Here is a 14,172-nt window from a genome sequence, read left to right as displayed (position 1 = left end):
CACTCGGATGATCACACATATATCGTACAATGCCAACGTCCCAGACGTGGTCTTACATGTAATCTCTTATCTATGCCACTGTCCCAGACAGGGTCTTACTATTAAACACATATCAGAATGACATATCAATGCCATGGTCTTACTTACACACATATATTGGAATCCTATGTCATGACATATGTATCCTAACTATTCCTAAGGTTCATACAGGGCTTTCGAACGTTGTAACTCAGTCAAAACGAATGCTTGAACATAATTACCAAGCTTATATACATTCGAAAAATGCATTTATATTGTCATATAAATCAATTCAGCATCTATACTTTACATTTAATTAAAATTAACTACGTCTATATGCTTATAAACTTACCTCGGACAACGAAAAACTAGTACAGATCGACTAGTCGACAACTTTCGTTTTCCCCCGATCCAAATCCGATTTCTTTGGTTCTTGATCTAAACATATTCAAATTAAGCTCATTCAAACACATTTTCATTCAATTTAGTCTAAAAACACATAAATGGGTAAATTACCATTTTACCCCTAACATTTATAATTTTTACAATTTAGTCCCTATTGTACAAAACACAAAATACACAAAATTTCAAAGTACCCATGTTAGGCCGAATGGTACCCATATCTATACAATCCCATATACATTTTAGTCCCTCATATTATTATTTTCGCAATTTAGTCCTAATTACTCAAAATCATCAAAAACTCCAATACAAAACATGTTAATCTAAAACATATCTTTCATATTTCATCATCAAACAACAAAAATCACAAGCTATTAACAATGACACAACTCAAAAAATAAAAAATTAAAGCTTGGGTCTTGAAGATTACCAACGATCTCAAAAATGTAGAAATTATCAAAAACAGAACAAAAACGAACCTTGATTGAGCTTGAATATATGCCGAACCCCAGCTTGGTTTTCTTTCTTTTTCTTTTTTTTATATTCTGCAAGAACAATGAAGAAATAACATATAAGTTAACTTTATTTTATGTTTTATTATGTATATTATAACATATTATAAATTAAAACTTAATTTACTAATATAACCTTAATGAATTTATAAAAAAACTTTATATTGTAAGCCTAATACTGTCCAACTAACATGAAAGTGGGTTATTTACAACATAAAGGTTCCCACTTAAAAAGCTAGTATCAAATAGGTCCCTTTTAGAAATAACCACCAAATTTTTATTTTACGCGATTAAGTCCTTTTATTAAATCAGACACCTAATCGAAAAAATTAAATCACAAAAATTGCATAGATATAAATTCACAAAAAATAAACACAAAAAATAATTTTTAAATATTTTTTGGACTCAGATTCGTGGTTCCAAAACCACCATTTCGATTAGGGTCTAAATCGAGCTATTACAACTGGTCTTGGTTGTGTGTTGATGCAAGAAGGTAAAGTGGTAGCTTATGCCTTGAGACAGTTGAAACTGCACAAGAAGAATTACCTGATGCACGATTTGGAATTTGCTGCCATTGTTTTTGCTTTGAAGATTTGGCGTCATTATTTGTATGGTGAGAAATGTCGAATCTTTACTGATCACAAAAGTTTGAAGTATATAATGAATCAAAAGGATTTGAATTTGCGACAACAGAGATGGCTCAAATTATTGAAAGATTATGAGCTAATGATGGATACCAATCGGGAAAAGCGAATGTAGTAGTAGATGCCTTGAGCAGAAAATCCTTTGTTGCTTTGGAAGCTATGAGTACAAGTTTGGCTATGTATGATGATGGTTCAATTTTGGCCGAGTTGAGGGATAGGTCATTATTGCTTCAGCAAATTTGTGAAGCTTAGAAGAATGACAGTCAATTGCAAGCCAAGCGAGCTCAATGTGAATCGAGTTGTAACTCAGATTTTCAAATTGAACCAGATGATTGTTTAATGTTCCGTGATCGAGCATGTGTATCGAAAGATGCTGATTTGATTTAGAAGATTTTACATGAGGCACACAGTGGTTGTTTGTCAGTTCATCCGAGTAGTACAAAAATGTATAATGATTTGAAGAAACTATATTAGTGGCCTGGTATGAAAAGAGACATTTCTGAGTTTGTATCAAAGTGTTTTATTTGACAACAAGTGCAAGCCGAACATCAGGTGCCTTCGGGTTTACTTCAACCAGTGATGGTTCCCGAGTGGAAATGGGACAAAGTCACGATAGATTTTGTGACACGTTTGCCTCTGACTCTAAAATAGAAAGATGCCATTTGGGTTATGGTTGATAGATTGATGAAATCAACTCACTTTATACCGGTACATACCGACTACTCACTTGATAAGTTGGTTGAATTGTATATTGTTGAAATTGTGAGATTATACGAAGTACCTATGTCTATTATTTTGGATAAAGATCTGAGATTTACTTTGAGGTTTTAGAAAAAGTTGCAAGAAGCCTTAGGTACGAAATTGAATTTTAGTATCACGTTTCATCCGCAAACTAATGGTCAATCCGAAAGAGTAATTCAAGTTCTTGAAGACATGCTTCGATGTTGTGTTTTAGAATTCAAAGGTAGTTGGGAGAAATATCTACCTTTGGTTGAATTTTCCTACAACAATAGTTTTCAGTTGAGTATACAGATGGCACCGTACGAAGCATTGTATGGCCGCAAGTGTCGGACTCCTTTGTATTGGATCGAGCACAGTGAGAAATAGATTCACGGAGTTGATTTGGTTAGAGAAACTGAAGAAAAAGTGAAAGTAATCCGTAATTGTCTGAAAGCTGCTTTAGATCGACAAAAGTCATACGCGGATTTGAAAAGAAAAGAGATCGAGTTTCAAGTTGGTGATAAAGTGTTTCTAAAAGTGTCACCTTGGAAAAAGATTTTGAGATTTGACTGAAAAGGCAAGTTGAGTCCGCATTTTATTGGGCCATATAAAGTTATTGAAAGGATTGGATTAGTGGCATATCAGTTAGCTTTACTGGAAGATTTATAAAGCATTCATACTGTGTTTCATGTGTCGATGCTACGACGTTATCATTCTGATCCTTCACATGTGATTTCTCCGACAAAGATTGAGATTCGACCGGATATGACCTACAATGAGGAACCGATTAAGATTTTGGCTCGAAAAGTAAAACAGTTAGGAAATAAAAGTATAGCCTTAGTAAAAGTATTGTGGCAAAGGCATGGAGTAGAAGAGGCTACGTGGGAATTGGAGGAAGCCATGAGAAAACAATACCCAAACCTTTTTACTGGTAAGATTTTCGAGGACGAAAATCTCTAAAGGGGGGAGAGTTGTAACAGCCCAATTTAGGGCCTAAATGGAATAGTGGTTTCAAAACCATAAATCTGAAGTAGAAAATTTTATTGTGATTAAGTGTTAATATTTACTATGAGATTGAATGACTATGAGAAATTTTCGTTACGAAATTTTATTGTTTGGGTGTCCATTTAGGACTAAATTGAAATAGGTGAAAAATGTGTGTTCTAGTTCACAAAGGTACGTGTGAGTAATGGGTTTTTGAAGTGGAAGTCCTTGGATAGTAATTAGACCATTATACTTAGTTTGGACAAAAATACCCAAGGGAGGATAAAACACCATAGTTTTTAATGAAGGGCAATTTGGTCATTTGATAAATAAAAGAATTAAATGGGAAAACAAAGCCAAAATTGTATTCATCTTCATCAAGCTTGGCAGAAACATGCATGAACACCATAGCTAGGGTTTTTCCAACTTTCAAGCTCAATAGTAAGTGCATTTTAGCCCCGTTTTTAATGTTCTTTACATTTTTGAGATCCTCGTAGCACGATTTACCTATTTCTACCAATATTTTGAGCTAGGGTTTATATTTAAAAATTTACCCATGGATGAAATACATGTATTTTTATGTTTTATGGAAGAATATGAATGTTTGGAGTGTGATAAACTACTTTTACTAAGTGATTTTTGATGAAATTTCATAAAAGGACTAGTTTGCAAAAAGTTGTAAAATGTGTGTAAGTGTGTGATTTAGTGCAAATTGTGGACTGCTATAGTTATGAAAATGGTTCGGCTAGGCCTAAAATGTAAGGAAATTGAATAAAAATTATATTTCGAGCATAGGGGAAAAATTGTAATTTTGTGAAACTTTAGGGGCAAAATTGTAATTTTTGTCATAGGATGTTTTTGGGTTGATTTGAATAATGTGAGAATTGAATAAGTCAAATGTGTTATTATAGATCAAGAAAGATGTGGAATCGACCTTAATCGAGAAAAAGAAAAGATTGTGGACTAAATTTCAAAATTACTATTTTTTGCACCGAGGTAAGTATGTAAATAATATATCATTTTTACTTATGTTATAATATTTTGTTATTATATGAGAGATGGTTGCATATTGAATGATCACTTGATGTAAATCATGAATTGAAATTGATTGTGGATGAATTGGTAAAATGTTGAAAAGTGAGAAATTTCCCAGTTGGACCTTCGGAATAGAAAAGATACGAATGATCCATTGTAAGAACACATGTGTAGTACTATGTGCAGGCTACTATGTGTTTAAAATGGCTTTCGGTCACGTGTGTAGTACTAAATGTAGGCTACTACGTGTACTTGATGGTTAGGTCACATGTGTAGTACTAAGTGTAGGCTACTATGCATACCCGATGGCTTCGATCACATGTGTGGTACTAAGTGCAGGCCACTATGTGTAAAAGATAGCTTGGGTCAGTTTGGTACAATGCGAAGGCCACTTTGTGAAGAAGGTAGCTTTGACTACAAGGGTGGTACTGTGTGCAAGCCACCGGGCATCCATTATTATTTCGATTTGTTCAACGGGAAATGACTAGGTGTAGTTGAATATAGCTATTTGATGAACAAGTGAAGGTTCGTGTGTGTAAACTTATGAGCAACGTGCTCGATATGTGATCGAAATTTGGTAAGATTGAAATGGAGTAAGTGTTACAATGAAAGTTACTACAAAGAAAAACATGAAAGAGTGAAATTTAGTAATAAAACAATTTTGGACAGCAGCAGTTGTGTGACTTTAAAAAATCACCAAAAATAGTGGAAATTGAATTAGAAGTTGAATAAGTTATGAAATAAAAAGGTTATTGAGTTTTCATGTAAAGGAAATGACGTAAGCAAAAGAGTTTCATATTATAATATATTTGAATTTTTGTGAGACAGAGTCAGAATGGTTTCGGAATCCCCTTTTTTGATTTGGGAAAATCATTAAAAATTGTACAAAAATAATTATGGGTTATAATTTATATTTTTAAAATACTTAATGAGTCTATTTTCAAAAGAAACAAATGGGGAACATTATCCAAATCTTGTATGAAGAGATAATTAATGTTTAGTGAAGAGGGGTCGGAACTATCAGACAGTGAAACAGGAGTAAATTTAAAGAATAAACTGTACTTATTGGCTAAACAAAAAATTATAATAATTTTATGGTAAGAAGATATGTGAGTGTAGTTTCAAGGAAAATTTGCGGATCTAAATTTGGAGTTCTATAGCTCTAGAAATAAATAATTTAGTGACTATGACTCGAACAAACAGCTTGTTAATATATTGATTATTATTTACGTACTTACTTACTAAGCTATATGCTTACTCTTTTTTCTTTCCCTTGTCTTATAGTGTCACCAAGCTAGCTCGAGATTCGGAGATCTTCGAAGATCCATCCACACTATCAACACTCTTTTGGTATTTTCAAAACAATATTTTGAGATTGTGGCATGTATAGAGGACTTGGTTATTTTGATATAGTCTTAATTGATTTTGCCTAAAATGTTGGCTTTCAATATTTGATAGCTTGTTTTGTATATAGTCATTGATGTTGGCTGATATTGTTCAAGTTATAGGGTATGACGATGCATGACTTTGTTGTATGAGGGTGTAATGATTAAGTATGAAAATTGCAACATGTGAATGGCCATGTGAGGAACACGGCCTTGGGCACAAGCATATGCCCCTAATTTCAAGAAATTTTCCAATGTTCTCCAAAGTTCTTGGTTTGTCTCAGACCGTTTCCAAAGTATGTTTTGCACCTCGTAGGTCTATATTAGGGACTTGACTATAAAAATTGAATTGTTTTAATTTGGATGCAAAATTTATGTCACGGTTTTGTACAATTGCATGTGTTATGTTCTGGTAATGTCTCATTCCGGCGTAGAACACGGGTAAGGGGTGTTACAGTGTTACACAGCCGTGTGAAAACTGGACCTAAATTTCAAAAATAAAATTCACCACACGGCCTAGCACACGGGCGTGTTACTTGGCCGTGTGACTTCAATTTCTTCATTCCTTATAAGTTAGAGAGTTACATGGGTTAGAGACACGGGTGTGTGTAGTCACACGGCCTGACCACACGGGCATGTCCCTAAACCACACGAGCATGTGGGTACTGTTCATAACAAAATTTAAAATTTTGAGGAAAATTTTATGAGATCTCGATCGAGTCCCGATTCGTTTCTAATGTTTGTATTGGGCCTCGAGGGTCCATTTAAGGGACGATACACTTTTTTTCAGATATGAGTAGTACTTTTACTTGATTTATTTGGGATGATTCTGTAAACTCCAATAATTGTCCGTAACCTTGTTCCAGTGATGGATATGGGTTATGAGTGTTGCAATTTAAGCCTTTAATATTATATATGTAGTGTTATTTATTTTTTCTTACTAAGAACCCCAAATTTCTAAAGGCACTACAAAATTGAGCCAAAAATCGAGAGGGGGGAGTAGTCCCACCAATTGTATTGCACCAATAACGCTAATCGGGTAACCTCTTTCCTTTATATATTTCATTGCACATTAAGGACAATGTGTCAAATAAACTGTGGGGATGACTTGTAATATCCTGATTTTGGGCCTAGTCGTAATAGTGGTTTCGTGACCACAAAATCCGAGATAGAAATAATTATTTTATGATTATTTTGAGGTCTATGATATGATTGCATGATTGTGTGAAAATTTCGTGAAGAAATTTTATGCATAAAGTGCTTAAATTGAAATTAGGGACTAAATCGAATAATTTGTAAAACTTGCATTCTAGAAGTTTCTAGTATGAAATTGTTTTGAAATATTAATTAGGAGGTCTTAAATAGAAATTTTACCAATTTATAAGTCTATGGACAAAAATTGGACATGGATGGAATTTTTGAAAAGTTTAGTAGTAAGGGCATTTTGGTCATTTAGGGGTAAAATGAATTAAAATACAAAATTAAAAGCCAATTTTACTCATCTTCAACCCCATGGACGAATATAGCAAGGAGAAACCATGGCTAGGGTTTTTCAAGCTTTCAAGCTCGATTGTAAGTCCGTTCTAGCCTCGTTTTTAATGATTTTTACGTTTTTGGAGTCCCGGTAACTTGATTAAGCTTATGCTAGCAATAATTCAACCTAGGGTTCATATTTGGAAAAATACCCATAGGTGAAAATTGTGTATTTTGGTGTTTTATGATAGAACATGAGGTTTTAAATTATGTTAGACAACTTGTGCTACTCGGTTTTAAGCGAAAACTAGAAAAAGGGCTTAATCGGTAAAAATACCTAATAGTCATAAGTACATGTTAGAGTGAGAATTTGATGTTGCCATAGAAGGGAAAAATGATCAGCATGTCATAAAACATAAGAAAATAGGCTGAAGTTTAATTTACGAGCTTTGGGGCAAAAGTGTAAATATGCAAAAGTTTAGGGCAAATCGTAATTTTGCCAAAATATGATTTTGGGTCAATTTGAATAATGTGAGTCCTAATTAGACTATATTTTAAATGATAGAGCAAGGAAAACTAAAATTCGGGCTAAAATGGGGAAAATACCAAGTTGTGGACGAAATGGTAAAAGTAGCCATTTTCGCATGCGAGGTAAGTTCATGTGTAAATGTAGTAACATAATTGTCATTTTAAGCAATTTAATGTTGTTTATATGATATGATGCTGATTTTTATAATGAAATATTATGTTTTGTGGTTATTTTCGAATAAAATGCAAATTATGTGTATTAATTGTTAAATATAAAGTACTACCGAGTATTGGTTTCGGTATTTTACGAAAGATGGCAAGGAGATGTGTTCAAGGAAAATCCCGTTTGAACCTTAGGAATAGATTAGGATACAAGTGACATGTCACTAGGATGGTTGAGCATCCGAACTCGTTGAGTTGAGTCCGAGTTCACTTATAGATGCGAATGTCCGAACTCGTTGAGTTGAGTCTGAGTTCGAGAGATGTAACTAGGCATCCGAGCTCGTTGAGTTGAGTCCGAGTTCACTTATGGATGCGAACGCCCGAGCTCGTTGATTTGAGTCCGAGTTCACTTATGGGCGGGTTACATGGTAGCTTGGCTACATATGTGGCACTTATGTGCAAACTTTCCATGTATTCGAATTATATTCCGATGTGTTCAACGGGTAAAATTCTACTCAAATGAAGGAATACTCGAGATGAAAGAGACGTATTGGTAAGTGTTGTGAAATGAATACTTTGAACAGGTATGTACTTAACCCTCAGGTTGAAAACTCGATATAACAACAATATGGTAAGATGATAAATGAAAATGTGATATGAATGTCTCGGTGATGATTATGCAAATGATGTTCTATGTTTGCTTATATAGTTGTGTTACTTGCTATTTGCATGTGAGCTTACTAAGCATTTATGCTTACTTCCTCCTTTTCATTCCTTGTAGTGTTGACAAGCCAGCTCGAAAATCGGGAATGGTCGGAGGCATGCTCACACTATATCCGTATACCATCTTGGCATAATGGCTTGCATATTTTGAGTAGCATTATAATCATTTTGTATATATGGTCTTATGATATGGTTATTGAGTGGTATGGAAATGCTTGGTAATGATTAGCCATTGGAATGGCTAATCATGATCATATTTGGTGTTATGTATGCTAAATTACTAGCTAATCCATGGAAAACATGAAATAGGTAAAATTTACCATAAAATAGATTCGCATGAAGAGATGGACGTAAGTTTGGAAAATCATTAAAAATAGTAGAGATACAATTAGATGGTGAATAAAATATGGAGTTGAATAATTATGAGTCTATTTTCATATGGATGGAACAAAACAGGTATATGAGTTATATTTTATGAGATATTTAAATTTTTGTGAAACAGGGCCAGAGCGATTTCTGGATCCCCTGTTCTGACTTTGGAAATTCACCATAAATTTTTCAAAGATAATTAGAAGTCATGATTTATATGTAAAGATTCCTTATTGAGTCTAATATTATTAGAAATAAACGGCATAGGGAGATATCTGATTCATAATACATAGAGGTCAGAGCAGTCGAACCCTGAAATAGGGGATACTTTAACTAATAAACTGTACTAATTGGCTTGACCAAAAATTCTAGACAACAATTAGTAAGTAGATATATGAGTCTAGCTTCAGGGAAAATTTACAGAATTGGATTTTGAGTTTCGTTACTCGAGATATGAATTTTTAAGCGACTATGACGCAGATTGTTAGCTTGACTGAAAATTTTAAAAATAAATTGTTTGAGCTGTTTAAGTAATGAATTAAGTCTGTTAACACCTCGTGTTCGACTCCGGCGACGGTCTCGGGTACGGGGCGTTACATTTGGTGGTATCAGAGCAGGTTTAGTCGGTTCTCAGACTAAGCTAGCATGTGTAAAAGTTTAGCTATACATGCCACTGATCTGTGATAGTGTGATGTCTTCCGACGCGTATGAGTACCGTCTTATTTAGACAGGTACTCTCCAACGAGTGCTACCGACCATGTTCAATGTTATGTGAAGGTATTTGAGTAAAGTTATGATTATGATAAGTCTCGGTTCGAAAAGTATGAATAAAAGTTTATGATACATATGTGATAATATGTGAGATGAAAGTTCATGTTGTGATAAATATCCATATTTGCTTAATGCTCATACGATGTAGTGTATGTGGCTTACTTGATAAGATGAACGGAATAAATAGAAAGTAGTAGAGGTATGAATAAAGGTCATAATATCATGATACTGAATGAAAATGTCCTTGTCTTGATTGGACGTTGAATGTTGATGAATGTTAATGATATACAATTTTTATGAGATAAATGATTATAATGAAATGAACTTATCTATGTTAAATTGTTGGACCGAATTATATGATTGTAATGATATGTACATGATGATGCACAAAATGAAAGTTGTGATTGTGATGCAAATATCTATGTTTGTTTGGCCTTATATGATGTCATGAGCATGAATTAATTTAATTAAATGAATGGATAAGTAAAGCTATCTAGAAAACATAGAATGTATGCATAAGCATATTGTCTAAATGGGACAATAGGAAAATTGGTGTAAGCCAACATGAATGAATGACATGATTTTGATGATGTTGCTATGATGATGGGAGTTGTGTCATATGTGTATGTATAAGAAAGTCGAGTCAGAGGTCCTACAACCCCTCCCCCTTACCAAAGTGGTACTTATAATGGAATTTCATGAGATTTGTATTGAATAAGTTTTCAGTTGAGAACCCAAAGAGTTTAGTGATAGAATAATTATAAGTATGATCAGAGATTGAAAATGAGCTGATAAGTAAAGTCAGAGCCAAGAAAGTATCGGATTGACGTAAAGATTATTGGAGTTATGCACCGTCCCAGTTAGAAAAGGAATTCTCCTTGGTAAACCGAATTACTCAGGTTGCAAGGTCGAGAAAAGTGTAAATCGAAATTTATTCGAATCGGCCTTCTTTAGTGAATGGTTTAATATGAAATTTGTGACGCAGAACTAGTTGGGGAAATGATAATTGAAATGTGAACTATCTGAGTGTGACAGCTTATGATCGGACAGATTTAGCGATCTCTTTTGAGATGTTCTATGTGTTTACCCGTTCTCGTAAATATTTCTATGGCTATTGATCTTCAAGAAATTCTTGTTATATGGGAATGTCTTTTAATCTCGGTGTTGGATGAAAGCATTGGTAGTCTGACCGTTTATAATTTATATTGCTCTATTTCATCGGGTATTCTATTTCATTTCGTCTGATAAGAATGATGAGAGAATACATATGATATTATGATTCTGGTTTCTTCTACTTGATGCTTCATCTAATATATATGTATGGGAAGATATATTGATCTTGTTATATTTGATTTCAGTGGGATTAAATGATGTTTTCTTCTGGACTTTCTTTCTTTGAAGAATTATCGGGTATTCTCATTTTTTCTCTATGAGTTTGGTTTTCGATTCTCCGGTATAGTATCTTATCTTGGGTTTCTTTATTCTGGATTTCTCTATCTTGGATTTCTTTATTCGGTTTCCTTGTTATCTTTGTTCCATAATTTGTCAATTATGACTCGTGTTCGAAGTGCATTCTTCAGCTCGTGATAATCATGTCAAATATGACTATACTTCTAATTTGATCTTGGTAATGTGGTGATTTTAGTATTGGGATTTTTTCTAATTTCTGTGTAAGGATTTGACATCAGTAAAGGCGTAGGTGATAAAAGCGCGAGTTTCAGTTGGTATGGTGAATTATTTATTTGAAAGATTTTATGTGACAATTATGTCAGGATTATTTTTCTCAAGTCTGATAATAGAATTTCATTTTGTACAGATAAAAGAGTAAATAGTCTGAACGAGAAGTGTATATTTATTAGAAAGAGTTGGATATTAGTTAAAGTCACTACGAATGATAAGGTTTTCGTCTTGTGAAAGCTGAAAAGTTTATTACATGTTGACGAGTTCGGATAGATGAGAATATTGGTAACAAAGCGTCGAACTAGACTAGTCTACATTGAGTAAAGACTTCGACTTTCAAGAATGTACCGTTGTATGAATTGTGATGTGTTTCAAGACAGTGAGGTAATGTGATAGTTTAGAGCATTCGATGTTACATAAAATCAGAGTTGTTAAAGGGGTTAAAGCCGAACATTGGGATCTATCAAAATTATCCTTGCCAGTGTTGATATTGGGATGGAAATGAGAAGGATTATTCTTGAGGCCATATCAGAATTATTTCCATGGCGGAAAGAGGAAAATGTGATGTATCCTATTGTTAAATGTTTGGCGAGATCTATAAATCATATCGGTATTGAATGAATTCCTACTCATCAGATTCATGGAATTTCAAGTCTCTTTGATTGTTGGATTTCTTGGAATTCCGGTCTCCATTAAATCAAGTTGAGATCTGGGTTTTATGTCATGATATCATGGGAAACTGAGAAGGGTTGAAAATTTAAGAACAGTTGAGAGTTGAGACTGTAAGCTTTTAGATCATATGAGAAATTAAAGAGATGTATTGGAGGTACAGCCTAAGTGAAATTTCTTCGGCACCGAATATGAGATTAAAAGTGAAGACCACTTTTCTGGTAAGATTTTCTGTGACAGCCCAAAATTGACCCTAGTCGGAATGTGGTTTCGGGGCCACAAAATCGAGGCATAAAAATAATTAAAAATTTAATTTGATGCCTATGATATGTGTTAAATTGTGTATGACATTTTGATGTTTCAATTTAGAAATTATAAATGTGAATTTCACTAGAAAGGACCTAGTAGTAAACTTTGAAAGTATGATGGGGAAATGTGTGATGACTAGTTGAGCATGCATGCAAAAATAAGGGATTTGCATGTCAAATTTCCCCAAGGATGGTATAGTGGCCGCCATGACAAGGAATATGGGCAAGGAAGACATGTTATGACATGTTTTGTTAATGCATGATGTGATAAATGATAAAAAATTAAGCATGTAGGAAGAGAAACAAAAATCAAAATTTGCTCATCCTTCCCCCTTTTGCCGTGAGTGAAAGAGAAGCAAAGAAAAAATTTTGTTCACCTATTTTCTCTTATTTGGCCGAAAATACTAAGGAAGAAGGAAGGATTTTGCTTCATTTTCTTTGTTTAGAAGAGATCTAGAAGGAAATTTGGCTAAACTTGCAACAAGAGTAAGGTATGTATGAGGTTGTGTTGGGAGTTTCATGCATGTTTTGGTTGCTAATTTGATGTGCATGTTAGCCATGGCTCAAATCTTTGTTATGCCATGGAAATGGCATTTGGCCAAAGTTGTTATGGTGATAAAACCATTGCATGCTAAGTGTGAAGCTTGATGATGATGCATGCAATGATGTATTGTCTACTCATGAGTAAGATTTTGAGCTTTCTTTTTTGTTTTATCATGATTGAAGTTGAAAAGGAGCATGATTGTCATATTCGCCATGATGCATTCTTGAGCATGATTCATGCTTCTTGCATGTTAGTTAAAATTTGTGTTTTGGATGGCTATGGACACCTTGAAATTGCCATGCTCATATATGCATATATATGATTGCACATTATGTTTTGGTTATGAACTAAGTGATGAATAAATTGGTTTAAAGAAGAAGATGTGGAAGAATGCTTGTGAAATTGCAAGCACAATTCGCCTAGCACACATATAAGTGCTTGATGCTATATTATAAGTTTTGGGCCACAATGTGCAAAGCATTAATTAGTAAATTGCATGCTGTTTTTGTGAGGTATTAAGTGCAAAATTGACCTCAACATGTACATGAATATTCGGCCTTGGGTAGCATATTGAAGGCCTTAGCATTTCCTTGATGCTCGAATAAATTGTATTGAATTGCTTGATGTAGTATAAAATGTGCATGACCGTTGTGTATTCAAGCTAAAGGGTGGCCATATGACCATTTAAACTCCTTGTCATTTTCGGCCATAAGCTAGCACAATGAGGTTTTAGTAAATTGAATTTGTTTGAATTAGCTCAAGAGCTTAGAGGGCCACAATTGGACAAGGGGAAGGAGAAAGTGATCGAATAGCCGAAAAAGCCGTTCGACAACATCCGAGGTAAGTCCTCAAGAAGTGACCCTACTTGAATTATGTGAAATAAAGTATGGATGTGTATTGATTATTGATTATGTATGTATGAGCATTTGAATTCTACCCGGCTAAGTCCCGGCGAATATGCTTGTGATTATATTTGCGTTTGAGCCTTAGTAACTAAAAATGAAATATGTATGTCCAATGATTATTGATGTATGTGTACATGAGAAATTGAATGATATCCGGCTAAGCCCAAGACAATTATGTTGAAATTATATCCGGTTAAGACCAAGGCAATTGTGCTAGTGGCTATATCCTGCTAAGACCAAGGCATTCGTGCGAGTTATTCTATCCGGCTAAGACCAAGGCATTTGTGCACGTGATTATATCCGGTTATATTCAAGAATCTTGGGCTGGAGGTGAGTGTTG

The sequence above is a fragment of the Gossypium arboreum genome, chromosome 12 (genome assembly GCF_025698485.1).
Source record: "Gossypium arboreum isolate Shixiya-1 chromosome 12, ASM2569848v2, whole genome shotgun sequence".
Classification (NCBI taxonomy): Eukaryota; Viridiplantae; Streptophyta; class Magnoliopsida; order Malvales; family Malvaceae; genus Gossypium; species Gossypium arboreum.
This window is presented reverse-complemented; position numbering follows the sequence as displayed.